Source organism: Schistocerca gregaria, chromosome 6 (assembly GCF_023897955.1).
Source record: "Schistocerca gregaria isolate iqSchGreg1 chromosome 6, iqSchGreg1.2, whole genome shotgun sequence".
NCBI classification, from domain to species: domain Eukaryota; kingdom Metazoa; phylum Arthropoda; class Insecta; order Orthoptera; family Acrididae; genus Schistocerca; species Schistocerca gregaria.
The window spans coordinates 182,719,510-182,738,935 of record NC_064925.1 but is presented as its reverse complement, the minus strand read 5'-3'; the positions used below and the strand labels follow the sequence as shown (position 1 = coordinate 182,738,935).

Genomic DNA, 19,426 nt, shown 5'->3' with positions numbered 1-19,426 from the left:
ATCTTTATTCATCTTCATGGCTGCAGCTGATGCCATAATTGTTTGAGCAGCATAAACAAACATGTGAAGGAAGGTGTATCTTTCATCATTAAGTGTGCAAGCTACCCCTTTACAGGAAGTTTATTTAACATTATGTTTCAAGTAACTTTCCTAGTGGCCTTGCTATCCAGCTGCAGCCTCATAATACAGACTGCAGGTGACACCTCATCAGGTTCTTAACTGAAGCATATCTGCCTGTGTAATAAGCCACTGCCCTTCACCTAAAAACCAACTATTACTGCAAATCTGTGGTGCATCAGCATGTCATGTACAAATTTCACTGGTGTGACCCACAAAGTATTTTCCCACATGTCTGGCAATCTGCCATTACATACAGTTACCTAAATAAATTCCAAAAGTGTCAGCCAATGAATACCACAACACTGAAGTGTTTAGACAGCAGACCAGTATGCTAATATTAACATATAGCATTTAGATGTGAGACTCTACTATTTTGACAGCACTTTGAATCCCATCAATGTGACACAAGTCGATGGTGTTCACAATTGCAGCTGATGCACCTCTCATCCTGTGTCTAGGAGAAAGATTGGACAAACTCTGCATGCAATATTCATCATGTTACATACACAGAAGCTCTACCACATAAGCAGATACAGAGCTAGTCAAGACACAAAACACTAGCAAGCTTCAAGATTTCAGGAATAGACAACTACATCACAAACCAGTTTGTGTCACATGACACCAGTAGCTACTCAGTTATTAACTGCTTTCAAATACTAAATCTATCACTCTTTGTTCTGCACTAGCAATTCTTCCTGCAATAACAACATTCACCAACCTGGATTACAGCTGATTGAGATTTCACAGGAACATAACTACAGCTACTAACACAATGCTAACCTGGTTTCTCTTACCACATGTCCCCTCGATATTTTAGGCTCATTCACACACCTCAATCACAGTGTTTCACTGTTGTCAAGTAGACCTGCCCTGTGTACACCTGGATCAACACAAATATATCACCTGGTATTGTACTGAAAACGGAACTATGTCCATCATTCCTACTACTATCTCACACAAGTCGCATTAACCCATCCATGCCCTAGTAATGACCTACACTGCTGTGTTTCAAAGTGTGCAATACGAATGCTGTTTATAATGGTTCGTGAGGCTACTGTGTCTCTTCTTGCAGTCACTATTGTCTTCTGGCGCCATTGGATGAATAGAACCATGCTTGGTCTCTGTGGAGTTCCTCAGTAATTTACATGGTCACAGGCTGTGTCTTCTTGTGTTGTACTTGATGTGTGAGTTAAAAGTTGCATTGCATATGAGCACTCTGTAATTAAATCGATAGGTATCGTAAGAAAGTACCACTGCAAGAGTAATGCAATTTGTGTTAGCAGTGAAGACAGATTGGCCAAAATATTCGCTTGTTTTGAGAGTCTTGAAGACCTGCTACCTGCTCCAGTCAGAGTCATTTATCCCACACATTAGAGAAGTGTGTTTCATACGTATGCCTATAAGACACTAAACTCGGGATGTGAGAACATGGCGACAAAAGCTGCCAACACGTCTTGCTGCCGCCTAGCGGCAGCTGTGTGAAACTGCTGCTGCTCTGGGTGGATGGTGCGAGAGCAAACGACTCTACGATCTAAGTTTTACACCCAAAACTGCCAAATCTACAGTTGACAGAGCTGCCACTTATTAAGAACGACACCTCGCAGTAATTAGTTCACAAATTAGCACTCGGCAGGCCTTGTGTTCCTCGCCAGAGCTGTGTAAACCTACGTCCAAGCCGAACCATGTTTGACGCGACGCCATAACTATATATACAATTTCAGAGGGCTCCTCGAATGTACTCGCTTCGGCGGTACATATACTAAAATTGGAACGATACAGAGAAGATTAGCATGGCCCCTGCGCAAGGATGACACGCAAAATCGTGAAGCGTTCCACATTTTTTTTCGCAATCTCACTCTCTCATGCCTCACATCAGCTGCTAATACCATCAGCCAACTACACAAGTTTCGCTTCATATCTGCACCCACTTGTCACAAACTATGCTCTCCATTTACGCAGTTCTCCTCCACTTTCTTTCATTCACAACAGAACATGACAAAACTGGCAATAAACCTATCCCTTACATCACCAATGCACATCTAAAATGTCACTCTAATAACAAGTCAGCAAGCACACCAAAACCACAAGTACATGTCACTAGCACCCCTTCAACACAAATCACAGCCAGGCTAAGCCTAGCACAGGCAAAAGCCTCTTCTCTTCCTCAGTATCACACTCAGCTGTCACAGCATCTCTTGCTACTGTCTCAATCATGTCATTTCATAACACACACCTACTGCCACACACAACATTTGGAAACCTTACACCAACTTTACACAAGATAGCTGCATGTTCCAAATCTTTCTCACTCACATACTTTCACTTAGACTACTGCTTAAATACACTCTAGCGCTCTAAAATTAGCTTGCATTACCTAATATTTATTTTTCTCTAACGCCTACAAAGCTTCTGGTGCCTGTAAGCCACTATCACATACTGTCTGCACACAGACCCACAATATTTATCTTTATTCATCTTCATGGCTGCAGCTGATGCCATAATTGTTTGAGCAGGATAAACAAACATGTGAAGGAAGGTGTATCTTTCATCATTAAGTGTGCAAGCTACCCCTTTACAGGAAGTTTATTTAACATTATGTTTCAAGTAACTTTCCTAGTGGCCTTGCTATCCAGCTGCAGCCTCATAATACAGACTGCAGGTGACACCTCATCAGGTTCTTAACTGAAGCATATCTGCCTGTGTAATAAGCCACTGCCCTTCACCTAAAAACCAACTATTACTGCAAATCTGTGGTGCATCAGCATGTCATGTACAAATTTCACTGGTGTGACCCACAAAGTATTTTCCCACATGTCTGGCAATCTGCCATTACATACAGTTACCTAAATAAATTCCAAAAGTGTCAGCCAATGAATACCACAACACTGATGTGTTTAGACAGCAGACCACTATGCTAATATTAACATATAGCATTTAGATGTGAGACTCTACTATTTTGACAGCACTTTGAATCCCATCAATGTGATACAAGTCGATGGTGTTCACAATTGCAGCTGATGCACCTCTCATCCTGTGTCTAGGAGAAAGATTGGACAAACTCTGCATGCAATATTCATCATGTTACATACACAGAAGCTCTACCACATAAGCAGATACAGAGCCAGTCAAGACACAAAACACTAGCAAGCTTCAAGATTTCAGGAATAGACAACTACATCACAAACCAGTTTGTGTCACATGACACCAGTAGCTACTCAGTTATTAACTGCTTTCAAATACTAAATCTATCACTCTTTGTTCTGCACTAGCAATTCTTCCTGCAATAACAACATTCACCAACCTGGATTACAGCTGATTGACATTTCACAGGAACATAACTACAGCTACTAACACAATGCTAACCTGGTTTCTCTTACCACATGTCCCCTCGATATTTTAGGCTCATTCACACACCTCAATCACAGTGTTTCACTGTTGTCAAGTAGACCTGCCCTGTGTACACCTGGATCAACACAAATATATCACCTGGTATTGTACTGAAAACGGAACTATGTCCATCATTCCTACTACTATCTCACACAAGTCGCATTAACCCATCCATGCCCTAGTAATGACCTACACTGCTGTGTTTCAAAGTGTGCAATACGAATGCTGTTTATAATGGTTCGTGAGGCTACTGTGTCTCTTCTTGCAGTCACTATTGTCTTCTGGCGCCATTGGATGAATAGAACCATGCTTGGTCTCTGTGGAGTTCCTCAGTAATTTACATGGTCACAGGCTGTGTCTTCTTGTGTTGTACTTGATGTGTGAGTTAAAAGTTGCATTGCATATGAGCACTCTGTAATTAAATCGATAGGTATCGTAAGAAAGTACCACTGCAAGAGTAATGCAATTTGTGTTAGCAGTGAAGACAGATTGGCCAAAATATTCGCTTGTTTTGAGAGTCTTGAAGACCTGCTACCTGCTCCAGTCAGAGTCATTTATCCCACACATTAGAGAAGTGTGTTTCATACGTATGCCTATAAGACACTAAACTCGGGATGTGAGAACATGGCGACAAAAGCTGCCAACACGTCTTGCTGCCGCCTAGCGGCAGCTGTGTGAAACTGCTGCTGCTCTGGGTGGATGGTGCGAGAGCAAACGACTCTACGATCTAAGTTTTACACCCAAAACTGCCAAATCTACAGTTGACAGAGCTGCCACTTACTAAGAACGACACCTCGCAGTAATTAGTTCACAAATTAGCACTCGGCAGGCCTTGTGTTCCTCGCCAGAGCTGTGTAAACCTACGTCCAAGCCGAACCATGTTTGACGCGACGCCATAACTATATATACAATTTCAGAGGGCTCCTCGAACGTACTCGCTTCGGCGGTACATATACTAAAATTGGAACGATACAGAGAAGATTAGCATGGCCCCTGCGCAAGGATGACACGCAAAATCGTGAAGCGTTCCACATTTTTTTTCGCAATCTCACTCTCTCATGCCTCACATCAGCTGCTAATACCATCAGCCAACTACACAAGTTTCGCTTCATATCTGCACCCACTTGTCACAAACTATGCTCTCCATTTACGCAGTTCTCCTCCACTTTCTTTCATTCACAACAGAACATGACAAAACTGGCAATAAACCTATCCCTTACATCACCAATGCACATCTAAAATGTCACTCTAATAACAAGTCAGCAAGCACACCAAAACCACAAGTACATGTCACTAGCACCCCTTCAACACAAATCACAGCCAGGCTAAGCCTAGCACAGGCAAAAGCCTCTTCTCTTCCTCAGTATCACACTCAGCTGTCACAGCATCTCTTGCTACTGTCTCAATCATGTCATTTCATAACACACACCTACTGCCACACACAACATTTGGAAACCTTACACCAACTTTACACAAGATAGCTGCATGTTCCAAATCTTTCTCACTCACATACTTTCACTTAGACTACTGCTTAAATACACTCTAGCGCTCTAAAATTAGCTTGCATTACCTAATATTTATTTTTCTCTAACGCCTACAAAGCTTCTGGTGCCTGTAAGCCACTATCACATACTGTCTGCACACAGACCCACAATATTTATCTTTATTCATCTTCATGGCTGCAGCTGATGCCATAATTGTTTGAGCAGCATAAACAAACATGTGAAGGAAGGTGTATCTTTCATCATTAAGTGTGCAAGCTACCCCTTTACAGGAAGTTTATTTAACATTATGTTTCAAGTAACTTTCCTAGTGGCCTTGCTATCCAGCTGCAGCCTCATAATACAGACTGCAGGTGACACCTCATCAGGTTCTTAACTGAAGCATATCTGCCTGTGTAATAAGCCACTGCCCTTCACCTAAAAACCAACTATTACTGCAAATCTGTGGTGCATCAGCATGTCATGTACAAATTTCACTGGTGTGACCCACAAAGTATTTTCCCACATGTCTGGCAATCTGCCATTACATACAGTTACCTAAATAAATTCCAAAAGTGTCAGCCAATGAATACCACAACACTGAAGTGTTTAGACAGCAGACCAGTATGCTAATATTAACATATAGCATTTAGATGTGAGACTCTACTATTTTGACAGCACTTTGAATCCCATCAATGTGATACAAGTCGATGGTGTTCACAATTGCAGCTGATGCACCTCTCATCCTGTGTCTAGGAGAAAGATTGGACAAACTCTGCATGCAATATTCATCATGTTACATACACAGAAGCTCTACCACATAAGCAGATACAGAGCCAGTCAAGACACAAAACACTAGCAAGCTTCAAGATTTCAGGAATAGACAACTACATCACAAACCAGTTTGTGTCACATGACACCAGTAGCTACTCAGTTATTAACTGCTTTCAAATACTAAATCTATCACTCTTTGTTCTGCACTAGCAATTCTTCCTGCAATAACAACATTCACCAACCTAGATTACAGCTGATTGACATTTCACAGGAACATAACTACAGCTACTAACACAATGCTAACCTGGTTTCTCTTACCACATGTCCCCTCGATATTTTAGGCTCATTCACACACCTCAATCACAGTGTTTCACTGTTGTCAAGTAGACCTGCCCTGTGTACACCTGGATCAACACAAATATATCACCTGGTATTGTACTGAAAACGGAACTATGTCCATCATTCCTACTACTATCTCACACAAGTCGCATTAACCCATCCATGCCCTAGTAATGACCTACACTGCTGTGTTTCAAAGTGTGCAATACGAATGCTGTTTTTAATGGTTCGTGAGGCTACTGTGTCTCTTCTTGCAGTCACTATTGTCTTCTGGCGCCATTGGATGAATAGAACCATGCTTGGTCTCTGTGGAGTTCCTCAGTAATTTACATGGTCACAGGCTGTGTCTTCTTGTGTTGTACTTGATGTGTGAGTTAAAAGTTGCATTGCATATGAGCACTCTGTAATTAAATCGATAGGTATCGTAAGAAAGTACCACTGCAAGAGTAATGCAATTTGTGTTAGCAGTGAAGACAGTTTGGCCAAAATATTCGCTTGTTTTGAGAGTCTTGAAGACCTGCTACCTGCTCCAGTCAGAGTCATTTATCCCACACATTAGAGAAGTGTGTTTCATACGTATGCCTATAAGACACTAAACTCGGGATGTGAGAACATGGCGACAATAGCTGCCAACACGTCTTGCTGCCGCCTAGCGGCAGCTGTGTGAAACTGCTGCTGCTCTGGGTGGATGGTGCGAGAGCAAACGACTCTACGATCTAAGTTTTACACCCAAAACTGCCAAATCTACAGTTGACAGAGCTGCCACTTACTAAGAACGACACCTCGCAGTAATTAGTTCACAAATTAGCACTCGGCAGGCCTTGTGTTCCTCGCCAGAGCTGTGTAAACCTACGTCCAAGCCGAACCATGTTTGACGCGACGCCATAACTATATATACAATTTCAGAGGGCTCCTCGAATGTACTCGCTTCGGCGGTACATATACTAAAATTGGAACGATACAGAGAAGATTAGCATGGCCCCTGCGCAAGGATGACACGCAAAATCGTGAAGCGTTCCACATTTTTTTTCGCAATCTCACTCTCTCATGCCTCACATCAGCTGCTAATACCATCAGCCAACTACACAAGTTTCGCTTCATATCTGCACCCACTTGTCACAAACTATGCTCTCCATTTACGCAGTTCTCCTCCACTTTCTTTCATTCACAACAGAACATGACAAAACTGACAATAAACCTATCCCTTACATCACCAATGCACATCTAAAATGTCACTCTAATAACAAGTCAGCAAGCACACCAAAACCACAAGTACATGTCACTAGCACCCCTTCAACACAAATCACAGCCAGGCTAAGCCTAGCACAGGCAAAAGCCTCTTCTCTTCCTCAGTATCACACTCAGCTGTCACAGCATCTCTTGCTACTGTCTCAATCATGTCATTTCATAACACACACCTACTGCCACACACAACATTTGGAAACCTTACACCAACTTTACACAAGATAGCTGCATGTTCCAAATCTTTCTCACTCACATACTTTCACTTAGACTACTGCTTAAATACACTCTAGCGCTCTAAAATTAGCTTGCATTACCTAATATTTATTTTTCTCTAACGCCTACAAAGCTTCTGGTGCCTGTAAGCCACTATCACATACTGTCTGCACACAGACCCACAATATTTATCTTTATTCATCTTCATGGCTGCAGCTGATGCCATAATTGTTTGAGCAGCAGAAAAAAACATGTGAAGGAAGGTGTATCTTTCATCATTAAGTGTGCAAGCTACCCCTTTACAGGAAGTTTATTTAACATTATGTTTCAAGTAACTTTCCTAGTGGCCTTGCTATCCAGCTGCAGCCTCATAATACAGACTGCAGGTGACACCTCATCAGGTTCTTAACTGAAGCATATCTGCCTGTGTAATAAGCCACTGCCCTTCACCTAAAAACCAACTATTACTGTAAATCTGTGGTGCATCAGCATGTCATGTACAAATTTCACTGGTGTGACCCACAAAGTATTTTCCCACATGTCTGGCAATCTGCCATTACATACAGTTACCTAAATAAATTCCAAAAGTGTCAGCCAATGAATACCACAACACTGAAGTGTTTAGGCAGCAGACCAGTATGCTAATATTAACATATAGCATTTAGATGTGAGACTCTACTATTTTGACAGCACTTTGAATCCCATCAATGTGATACAAGTCGATGGTGTTCACAATTGCAGCTGATGCACCTCTCATCCTGTGTCTAGGAGAAAGATTGGACAAACTCTGCATGCAATATTCATCATGTTACATACACAGAAGCTCTACCACATAAGCAGATACAGAGCCAGTCAAGACACAAAACACTAGCAAGCTTCAAGATTTCAGGAATAGACAACTACATCACAAACCAGTTTGTGTCACATGACACCAGTAGCTACTCAGTTATTAACTGCTTTCAAATACTAAATCTATCACTCTTTGTTCTGCACTAGCAATTCTTCCTGCAATAACAACATTCACCAACCTGGATTACAGCTGATTGACATTTCACAGGAACATAACTACAGCTACTAACACAATGCTAACCTGGTTTCTCTTACCACATGTCCCCTCGATATTTTAGGCTCATTCACACACCTCAATCACAGTGTTTCACTGTTGTCAAGTAGACCTGCCCTGTGTACACCTGGATCAACACAAATATATCACCTGGTATTGTACTGAAAATGGAACTATGTCCATCATTCCAACTACTATCTCACACAAGTCGCATTAACCCATCCATGCCCTAGTAATGACCTACACTGCTGTGTTTCAAAGTGTGCAATACGAATGCTGTTTTTAATGGTTTGTGAGGCTACTGTGTCTCTTCTTGCAGTCACTATTGTCTTCTGGCGCCATTGGATGAATAGAACCATGCTTGGTCTCTGTGGAGTTCCTCAGTAATTTAGATGGTCACAGGCTGTGTCTTCTTGTGTTGTACTTGATGTGTGAGTTAAAAGTTGCATTGCATATGAGCACTCTGTAATTAAATCGAAGGGTATCGTAAGAAAGTACCACTGCAAGAGTAATGCAATTTGTGTTAGCAGTGAAGACAGTTTGGCCAAAATATTCGCTTGTTTTGAGAGTCTTGAAGACCTGCTACCTGCTCCAGTCAGAGTCATTTATCCCACACATTAGAGAAGTGTGTTTCATACGTATGCCTATAAGACACTAAACTCGGGATGTGAGAACATGGCGACAATAGCTGCCAACACGTCTTGCTGCCGCCTAGCGGCAGCTGTGTGAAACTGCTGCTGCTCTGGGTGGATGGTGCGAGAGCAAACGACTCTACGATCTAAGTTTTACACCCAAAACTGCCAAATCTACAGTTGACAGAGCTGCCACTTACTAAGAACGACACCTCGCAGTAATTAGTTCACAAATTAGCACTCGGCAGGCCTTGTGTTCCTCGCCAGAGCTGTGTAAACCTACGTCCAAGCCGAACCATGTTTGACGCGACGCCATAACTATATATACAATTTCAGAGGGCTCCTCGAATGTACTCGCTTTGGCGGTACATATACTAAAATTGGAACGATACAGAGAAGATTAGCATGGCCCCTGCGCAAGGATGACACGCAAAATTGTGAAGCGTTCCACATTTTTTTTCGCAATCTCACTCTCTCATGCCTCACATCAGCTGCTAATACCATCAGCCAACTACACAAGTTTCGCTTCATATCTGCACCCACTTGTCACAAACTATGCTCTCCATTTACGCAGTTCTCCTCCACTTTCTTTCATTCACAACAGAACATGACAAAACTGGCAATAAACCTATCCCTTACATCACCAATGCACATCTAAAATGTCACTCTAATAACAAGTCAGCAAGCACACCAAAACCACAAGTACATGTCACTAGCACCCCTTCAACACAAATCACAGCCAGGCTAAGCCTAGCACAGGCAAAAGCCTCTTCTCTTCCTCAGTATCACACTCAGCTGTCACAGCATCTCTTGCTACTGTCTCAATCATGTCATTTCATAACACACACCTACTGCCACACACAACATTTGGAAACCTTACACCAACTTTACACAAGATAGCTGCATGTTCCAAATCTTTCTCACTCACATACTTTCACTTAGACTACTGCTTAAATACACTCTAGCGCTCTAAAATTAGCTTGCATTACCTAATATTTATTTTTCTCTAACGCCTACAAAGCTTCTGGTGCCTGTAAGCCACTATCACATACTGTCTGCACACAGACCCACAATATTTATCTTTATTCATCTTCATGGCTGCAGCTGATGCCATAATTGTTTGAGCAGCATAAACAAACATGTGAAGGAAGGTGTATCTTTCATCATTAAGTGTGCAAGCTACCCCTTTACAGGAAGTTTATTTAACATTATGTTTCAAGTAACTTTCCTAGTGGCCTTGCTATCCAGCTGCAGCCTCATAATACAGACTGCAGGTGACACCTCATCAGGTTCTTAACTGAAGCATATCTGCCTGTGTAATAAGCCACTGCCCTTCACCTAAAAACCAACTATTACTGCAAATCTGTGGTGCATCAGCATGTCATGTACAAATTTCACTGGTGTGACCCACAAAGTATTTTCCCACATGTCTGGCAATCTGCCATTACATACAGTTACCTAAATAAATTCCAAAAGTGTCAGCCAATGAATACCACAACACTGAAGTGTTTAGACAGCAGACCAGTATGCTAATATTAACATATAGCATTTAGATGTGAGACTCTACTATTTTGACAGCACTTTGAATCCCATCAATGTGATACAAGTCGATGGTGTTCACAATTGCAGCTGATGCACCTCTCATCCTGTGTCTAGGAGAAAGATTGGACAAACTCTGCATGCAATATTCATCATGTTACATACACAGAAGCTCTACCACATAAGCAGATACAGAGCCAGTCAAGACACAAAACACTAGCAAGCTTCAAGATTTCAGGAATAGACAACTACATCACAAACCAGTTTGTGTCACATGACACCAGTAGCTACTCAGTTATTAACTGCTTTCAAATACTAAATCTATCACTCTTTGTTCTGCACTAGCAATTCTTCCTGCAATAACAACATTCACCAACCTGGATTACAGCTGATTGACATTTCACAGGAACATAACTACAGCTACTAACACAATGCTAACCTGGTTTCTCTTACCACATGTCCCCTCGATATTTTAGGCTCATTCACACACCTCAATCACAGTGTTTCACTGTTGTCAAGTAGACCTGCCCTGTGTACACCTGGATCAACACAAATATATCACCTGGTATTGTACTGAAAACGGAACTATGTCCATCATTCCTACTACTATCTCACACAAGTCGCATTAACCCATCCATGCCCTAGTAATGACCTACACTGCTGTGTTTCAAAGTGTGCAATACGAATGCTGTTTTTAATGGTTCGTGAGGCTACTGTGTCTCTTCTTGCAGTCACTATTGTCTTCTGGCGCCATTGGATGAATAGAACCATGCTTGGTCTCTGTGGAGTTCCTCAGTAATTTACATGGTCAAAGGCTGTGTCTTCTTGTGTTGTACTTGATGTGTGAGTTAAAAGTTGCATTGCATATGAGCACTCTGTAATTAAATCGATAGGTATCGTAAGAAAGTACCACTGCAAGAGTAATGCAATTTGTGTTAGCAGTGAAGACAGTTTGGCCAAAATATTCGCTTGTTTTGAGAGTCTTGAAGACCTGCTACCTGCTCCAGTCAGAGTCATTTATCCCACACATTAGAGAAGTGTGTTTCATACGTATGCCTATAAGACACTAAACTCGGGATGTGAGAACATGGCGACAATAGCTGCCAACACGTCTTGCTGCCGCCTAGCGGCAGCTGTGTGAAACTGCTGCTGCTCTGGGTGGATGGTGCGAGAGCAAACGACTCTACGATCTAAGTTTTACACCCAAAACTGCCAAATCTACAGTTGACAGAGCTGCCACTTACTAAGAACGACACCTCGCAGTAATTAGTTCACAAATTAGCACTCGGCAGGCCTTGTGTTCCTCGCCAGAGCTGTGTAAACCTACGTCCAAGCCGAACCATGTTTGACGCGACGCCATAACTATATATACAATTTAGGAGGGCTCCTCGAATGTACTCGCTTCGGCGGTACATATACTAAAATTGGAACGATACAGAGAAGATTAGCATGGCCCCTGCGCAAGGATGACACGCAAAATCGTGAAGCGTTCCACATTTTTTTTCGCAATCTCACTCTCTCATGCCTCACATCAGCTGCTAATACCATCAGCCAACTACACAAGTTTCGCTTCATATCTGCACCCACTTGTCACAAACTATGCCCTCCATTTACGCAGTTCTCCTCCACTTTCTTTCATTCACAACAGAACATGACAAAACTGGCAATAAACCTATCCCTTACATCACCAATGCACATCTAAAATGTCACTCTAATAACAAGTCAGCAAGCACACCAAAACCACAAGTACATGTCACTAGCACCCCTTCAACACAAATCACAGCCAGGCTAAGCCTAGCACAGGCAAAAGCCTCTTCTCTTCCTCAGTATCACACTCAGCTGTCACAGCATCTCTTGCTACTGTCTCAATCATGTCATTTCATAACACACACCTACTGCCACACACAACATTTGGAAACCTTACACCAACTTTACACAAGATAGCTGCATGTTCCAAATCTTTCTCACTCACATACTTTCACTTAGACTACTGCTTAAATACACTCTAGCGCTCTAAAATTAGCTTGCATTACCTAATATTTATTTTTCTCTAACGCCTACAAAGCTTCTGGTGCCTGTAAGCCACTATCACATACTGTCTGCACACAGACCCACAATATTTATCTTTATTCATCTTCATGGCTGCAGCTGATGCCATAATTGTTTGAGCAGCATAAACAAACATGTGAAGGAAGGTGTATCTTTCATCATTAAGTGTGCAAGCTACCCCTTTACAGGAAGTTTATTTAACATTATGTTTCAAGTAACTTTCCTAGTGGCCTTGCTATCCAGCTGCAGCCTCATAATACAGACTGCAGGTGACACCTCATCAGGTTCTTAACTGAAGCATATCTGCCTGTGTAATAAGCCACTGCCCTTCACCTAAAAACCAACTATTACTGCAAATCTGTGGTGCATCAGCATGTCATGTACAAATTTCACTGGTGTGACCCACAAAGTATTTTCCCACATGTCTGGCAATCTGCCATTACATACAGTTACTTAAATAAATTCCAAAAGTGTCAGCCAATGAATACCACAACACTGAAGTGTTTAGACAGCAGACCACTATGCTAATATTAACATATAGCATTTAGATGTGAGACTCTACTATTTTGACAGCACTTTGAATCCCATCAATGTGATACAAGTCGATGGTGTTCACAATTGCAGCTGATGCACCTCTCATCCTGTGTCTAGGAGAAAGATTGGACAAACTCTGCATGCAATATTCATCATGTTACATACACAGAAGCTCTACCACATAAGCAGATACAGAGCCAGTCAAGACACAAAACACTAGCAAGCTTCAATATTACAGGAATAGACAACTACATCACAAACCAGTTTGTGTCACATGACACCAGTAGCTACCCAGTTATTAACTGCTTTCAAATACTGAATATATCACTCGTTGTTCTGCACTAGCAATTCTTCCTGCAATAACAACATTCACCAACCTGGATTACAGCTGATTGACATTTCACAGGAACATAACTACAGCTACTAACACAATGCTAACCTGGTTTCTCTTACCACATGTCCCCTCGATATTTTAGGCTCATTCACACACCTCAATCACAGTGTTTCACTGTTGTGAAGTAGACCTGCCCTGTGTACACCTGGATCAACACAAATATATCACCTGGTATTGTACTGAAAACGGAACTATGTCCATCATTCCTACTACTATCTCACACAAGTCGCATTAACCCATCCATGCCCTGGTAATGACCTACACTGCTGTGTTTCAAAGTGTGCAATACGAATGCTGTTTTTAATGGTTCGTGAGGCTACTGTGTCTCTTCTTGCAGTCACTATTGTCTTCTGGCGCCATTGGATGAATAGAACCATGCTTGGACTCTGTGGAGTTCCTCAGTAATTTACATGGTCACAGGCTGTGTCTTCTTGTGTTGTACTTGATGTGTGAGTTAAAAGTTGCATTGCATATGAGCACTCTGTAATTAAATCGATAGGTATCGTAAGAAAGTACCACTGCAAGAGTAATGCAATTTGTGTTAGCAGTGAAGACAGTTTGGCCAAAATATTCGCTTGTTTTGAGAGTCTTGAAGACCTGCTACCTGCTCCAGTCAGAGTCATTTATCCCACACATTAGAGAAGTGTGTTTCATACGTATGCCTATAAGACACTAAACTCGGGATGTGAGAACATGGCGACAATAGCTGCCAACACGTCTTGCTGCCGCCTAGCGGCAGCTGTGTGAAACTGCTGCTGCTCTGGGTGGATGGTGCGAGAGCAAACGACTCTACGATCTAAGTTTTACACCCAAAACTGCCAAATCTACAGTTGACAGAGCTGCCACTTACTAAGAACGACACCTCGCAGTAATTAGTTCACAAATTAGCACTCGGCAGGCCTTGTGTTCCTCGCCAGAGCTGTGTAAACCTACGTCCAAGCCGAACCATGTTTGACGCGACGCCATAACTATATATACAATTTCAGAGGGCTCCTCGAATGTACTCGCTTCGGCGGTACATATACTAAAATTGGAACGATACAGAGAAGATTAGCATGGCCCCTGCGCAAGGATGACACGCAAAATCGTGAAGCGTTCCACATTTTTTTTCGCAATCTCACTCTCTCATGCCTCACATCAGCTGCTAATACCATCAGCCAACTACACAAGTTTCGCTTCATATCTGCACCCACTTGTCACAAACTATGCTCTCCATTTACGCAGTTCTCCTCCACTTTCTTTCATTCACAACAGAACATGACAAAACTGGCAATAAACCTATCCCTTACATCACCAATGCACATCTAAAATGTCACTCTAATAACAAGTCAGCAAGCACACCAAAACCACAAGTACATGTCACTAGCACCCCTTCAACACAAATCACAGCCAGGCTAAGCCTAGCACAGGCAAAAGCCTCTTCTCTTCCTCAGTATCACACTCAGCTGTCACAGCATCTCTTGCTACTGTCTCAATCATGTCATTTCATAACACACACCTACTGCCACACACAACATTTGGAAACCTTACACCAACTTTACACAAGATAGCTGCATGTTCCAAATCTTTCTCACTCACATACTTTCACTTAGACTACTGCTTAAATACACTCTAGCGCTCTAAAATTAGCTTGCATTACCTAATATTTATTTTTCTCTAACGCCTACAAAGCTTCTGGTGCCTGTAAGCCACTATCACATACTGTCTGCACACAGACCCACAATATTTATCTTTATTCATCTTCATGGCTGCAGCTGATGCCATAATTGTTTGAGCAGCATAAACAAACATGTGAAGGAAGGTGTATCTTTCATCATTAAGTGTGCAAGCTACCCCTTTACAGGAAGTTTATTTAACATTATGTTTCAAGTAACTTTCCTAGTGGCCTTGCTATCCAGCTGCAGCCTCATAATACAGACTGCAGGTGACACCTCATCAGGTTCTTAACTGAAGCATATCTGCCTGTGTAATAAGCCACTGCCCTTCACCTAAAAACCAACTATTACTGCAAATCTGTGGTGCATCAGCATGTCATGTACAAATTTCACTGGTGTGACCCACAAAGTATTTTCCCACATGTCTGGCAATCTGCCATTACATACAGTTACTTAAATAAATTCCAAAAGTGTCAGCCAATGAATACCACAACACTGAAGTGTTTAGACAGCAGACCACTATGCTAATATTAACATATAGCATTTAGATGTGAGACTCTACTATTTTGACAGCACTTTGAATCCCATCAATGTGATACAAGTCGATGGTGTTCACAATTGCAGCTGATGCACCTCTCATCCTGTGTCTAGGAGAAAGATTGGACAAACTCTGCATGCAATATTCATCATGTTACATACACAGAAGCTCTACCACATAAGCAGATACAGAGCCAGTCAAGACACAAAACACTAGCAAGCTTCAATATTACAGGAATAGACAACTACATCACAAACCAGTTTGTGTCACATGACACCAGTAGCTACTCAGTTATTAACTGCTTTCAAATACTGAATCTATCACTCGTTGTTCTGCACTAGCAATTCTTCCTGCAATAACAACATTCACCAACCTGGATTACAGCTGATTGACATTTCACAGGAACATAACTACAGCTACTAACACAATGCTAACCTGGTTTCTCTTACCACATGTCCCCTCGATATTTTAGGCTCATTCACACACCTCAATCACAGTGTTTCACTGTTGTGAAGTAGACCTGCCCTGTGTACACCTGGATCAACACAAATATATCACCTGGTATTGTACTGAAAACGGAACTATGTCCATCATTCCTACTACTATCTCACACAAGTCGCATTAACCCATCCATGCCCTGGTAATGACCTACACTGCTGTGTTTCAAAGTGTGCAATACGAATGCTGTTTTTAATGGTTCGTGAGGCTACTGTGTCTCTTCTTGCAGTCACTATTGTCTTCTGGCGCCATTGGATGAATAGAACCATGCTTGGACTCTGTGGAGTTCCTCAGTAATTTACATGGTCACAGGCTGTGTCTTCTTGTGTTGTACTTGATGTGTGAGTTAAAAGTTGCATTGCATATGAGCACTCTGTAATTAAATCGATAGGTATCGTAAGAAAGTACCACTGCAAGAGTAATGCAATTTGTGTTAGCAGTGAAGACAGTTTGGCCAAAATATTCGCTTGTTTTGAGAGTCTTGAAGACCTGCTACCTGCTCCAGTCAGAGTCATTTATCCCACACATTAGAGAAGTGTGTTTCATACGTATGCCTATAAGACACTAAACTCGGGATGTGAGAACATGGCGACAATAGCTGCCAACACGTCTTGCTGCCGCCTAGCGGCAGCTGTGTGAAACTGCTGCTGCTCTGGGTGGATGGTGCGAGAGCAAACGACTCTACGATCTAAGTTTTACACCCAAAACTGCCAAATCTACAGTTGACAGAGCTGCCACTTACTAAGAACGACACCTCGCAGTAATTAGTTCACAAATTAGCACTCGGCAGGCCTTGTGTTCCTCGCCAGAGCTGTGTAAACCTACGTCCAAGCCGAACCATGTTTGACGCGACGCCATAACTATATATACAATTTCAGAGGGCTCCTCGAATGTACTCGCTTCGGCGGTACATATACTAAAATTGGAACGATACAGAGAAGATTAGCATGGCCCCTGCGCAAGGATGACACGCAAAATCGTGAAGCGTTCCACATTTTTTTTCGCAATCTCACTCTCTCATGCCTCACATCAGCTGCTAATACCATCAGCCAACTACACAAGTTTCGCTTCATATCTGCACCCACTTGTCACAAACTATGCTCTCCATTTACGCAGTTCTCCTCCACTTTCTTTCATTCACAACAGAACATGACAAAACTGGCAATAAACCTATCCCTTACATCACCAATGCACATCTAAAATGTCACTCTAATAACAAGTCAGCAAGCACACCAAAACCACAAGTACATGTCACTAGCACCCCTTCAACACAAATCACAGCCAGGCTAAGCCTAGCACAGGCAAAAGCCTCTTCTCTTCCTCAGTATCACACTCAGCTGTCACAGCATCTCTTGCTACTGTCTCAATCATGTCATTTCATAACACACACCTACTGCCACACACAACATTTGGAAACCTTACACCAACTTTACACAAGATAGCTGCATGTTCCAAATCTTTCTCACTCACATACTTTCACTTAGACTACTGCTTAAATACACTCTAGCGCTCTAAAATTAGCTTGCATTACCTAATATTTATTTTTCTCTAACGCCTACAAAGCTTCTGGTGCCTGTAAGCCACTATCACATACTGTCTGCACACAGACCCACAATATTTATCTTTATTCATCTTCATGGCTGCAGCTGATGCCATAATTGTTTGAGCAGCATAAACAAACATGTGAAGGAAGGTGTATCTTTCATCATTAAGTGTGCAAGCTACCCCTTTACAGGAAGTTTATTTAACATTATGTTTCAAGTAACTTTCCTAGTGGCCTTGCTATCCAGCTGCAGCCTCATAATACAGACTGCAGGTGACACCTCATCAGGTTCTTAACTGAAGCATATCTGCCTGTGTAATAAGCCACTGCCCTTCACCTAAAAACCAACTATTACTGCAAATCTGTGGTGCATCAGCATGTCATGTACAAATTTCACTGGTGTGACCCACAAAGTATTTTCCCACATGTCTGGCAATCTGCCATTACATACAGTTACCTAAATAAATTCCAAAAGTGTCAGCCAATGAATACCACAACACTGAAGTGTTTAGACAGCAGACCAGTATGCTAATATTAACATATAGCATTTAGATGTGAGACTCTACTATTTTGACAGCACTTTGAATCCCATCAATGTGATACAAGTCGATGGTGTTCACAATTGCAGCTGATGCACCTCTCATCCTGTGTCTAGGAGAAAGATTGGACAAACTCTGCATGCAATATTCATCATGTTACATACACAGAAGCTCTACCACATAAGCAGATACAGAGCCAGTCAAGACACAAAACACTAGCAAGCTTCAAGATTTCAGGAATAGACAACTACATCACAAACCAGTTTGTGTCACATGACACCAGTAGCTACTCAGTTATTAACTGCTTTCAAATACTAAATCTATCACTCTTTGTTCTGCACTAGCAATTCTTCCTGCAATAACAACATTCACCAACCTGGATTACAGCTGATTGACATTTCACAGGAACATAACTACAGCTACTAACACAATGCTAACCTGGTTTCTCTTACCACATGTCCCCTCGATATTTTAGGCTCATTCACACACCTCAATCACAGTGTTTCACTGTTGTCAAGTAGACCTGCCCTGTGTACACCTGGATCAACACAAATATATCACCTGGTATTGTACTGAAAACGGAACTATGTCCATCATTCCTACTACTATCTCACACAAGTCGCATTAACCCATCCATGCCCTAGTAATGACCTACACTGCTGTGTTTCAAAGTGTGCAATACGAATGCTGTTTTTAATGGTTCGTGAGGCTACTGTGTCTCTTCTTGCAGTCACTATTGTCTTCTGGCGCCATTGGATGAATAGAACCATGCTTGGTCTCTGTGGAGTTCCTCAGTAATTTACATGGTCAAAGGCTGTGTCTTCTTGTGTTGTACTTGATGTGTGAGTTAAAAGTTGCATTGCATATGAGCACTCTGTAATTA

General features: G+C 41.9%; 7 non-coding genes across 7 annotated transcripts; all 7 read left to right on the top strand.

Annotated features, from left to right (window-relative positions):
- The first annotated feature begins 1,855 nt into the window (after positions 1-1,855).
- Positions 1,856-1,962, top strand: LOC126279394 (U6 spliceosomal RNA). The gene has a single exon (XR_007550877.1). It is a non-coding gene; the product is annotated as a U6 spliceosomal RNA (small nuclear RNA).
- A 2,476-nt stretch (positions 1,963-4,438) lies between these two features.
- On the top strand, positions 4,439-4,545 carry LOC126279393 (U6 spliceosomal RNA). The gene has a single exon (XR_007550876.1). It is a non-coding gene; the product is annotated as a U6 spliceosomal RNA (small nuclear RNA).
- A 2,476-nt stretch (positions 4,546-7,021) lies between these two features.
- LOC126279392 (U6 spliceosomal RNA) lies at positions 7,022-7,128 on the top strand. Its single transcript, XR_007550875.1, has one exon. It is a non-coding gene; the product is annotated as a U6 spliceosomal RNA (small nuclear RNA).
- A 2,476-nt stretch (positions 7,129-9,604) lies between these two features.
- Positions 9,605-9,711, top strand: LOC126279634 (U6 spliceosomal RNA). The gene has a single exon (XR_007551102.1). It is a non-coding gene; the product is annotated as a U6 spliceosomal RNA (small nuclear RNA).
- A 2,476-nt stretch (positions 9,712-12,187) lies between these two features.
- LOC126279391 (U6 spliceosomal RNA) lies at positions 12,188-12,294 on the top strand. The gene has a single exon (XR_007550874.1). It is a non-coding gene; the product is annotated as a U6 spliceosomal RNA (small nuclear RNA).
- A 2,476-nt stretch (positions 12,295-14,770) lies between these two features.
- On the top strand, positions 14,771-14,877 carry LOC126279390 (U6 spliceosomal RNA). Its single transcript, XR_007550873.1, has one exon. It is a non-coding gene; the product is annotated as a U6 spliceosomal RNA (small nuclear RNA).
- A 2,476-nt stretch (positions 14,878-17,353) lies between these two features.
- Positions 17,354-17,460, top strand: LOC126279389 (U6 spliceosomal RNA). Its single transcript, XR_007550872.1, has one exon. It is a non-coding gene; the product is annotated as a U6 spliceosomal RNA (small nuclear RNA).
- The last annotated feature ends 1,966 nt before the right edge of the window (positions 17,461-19,426 follow it).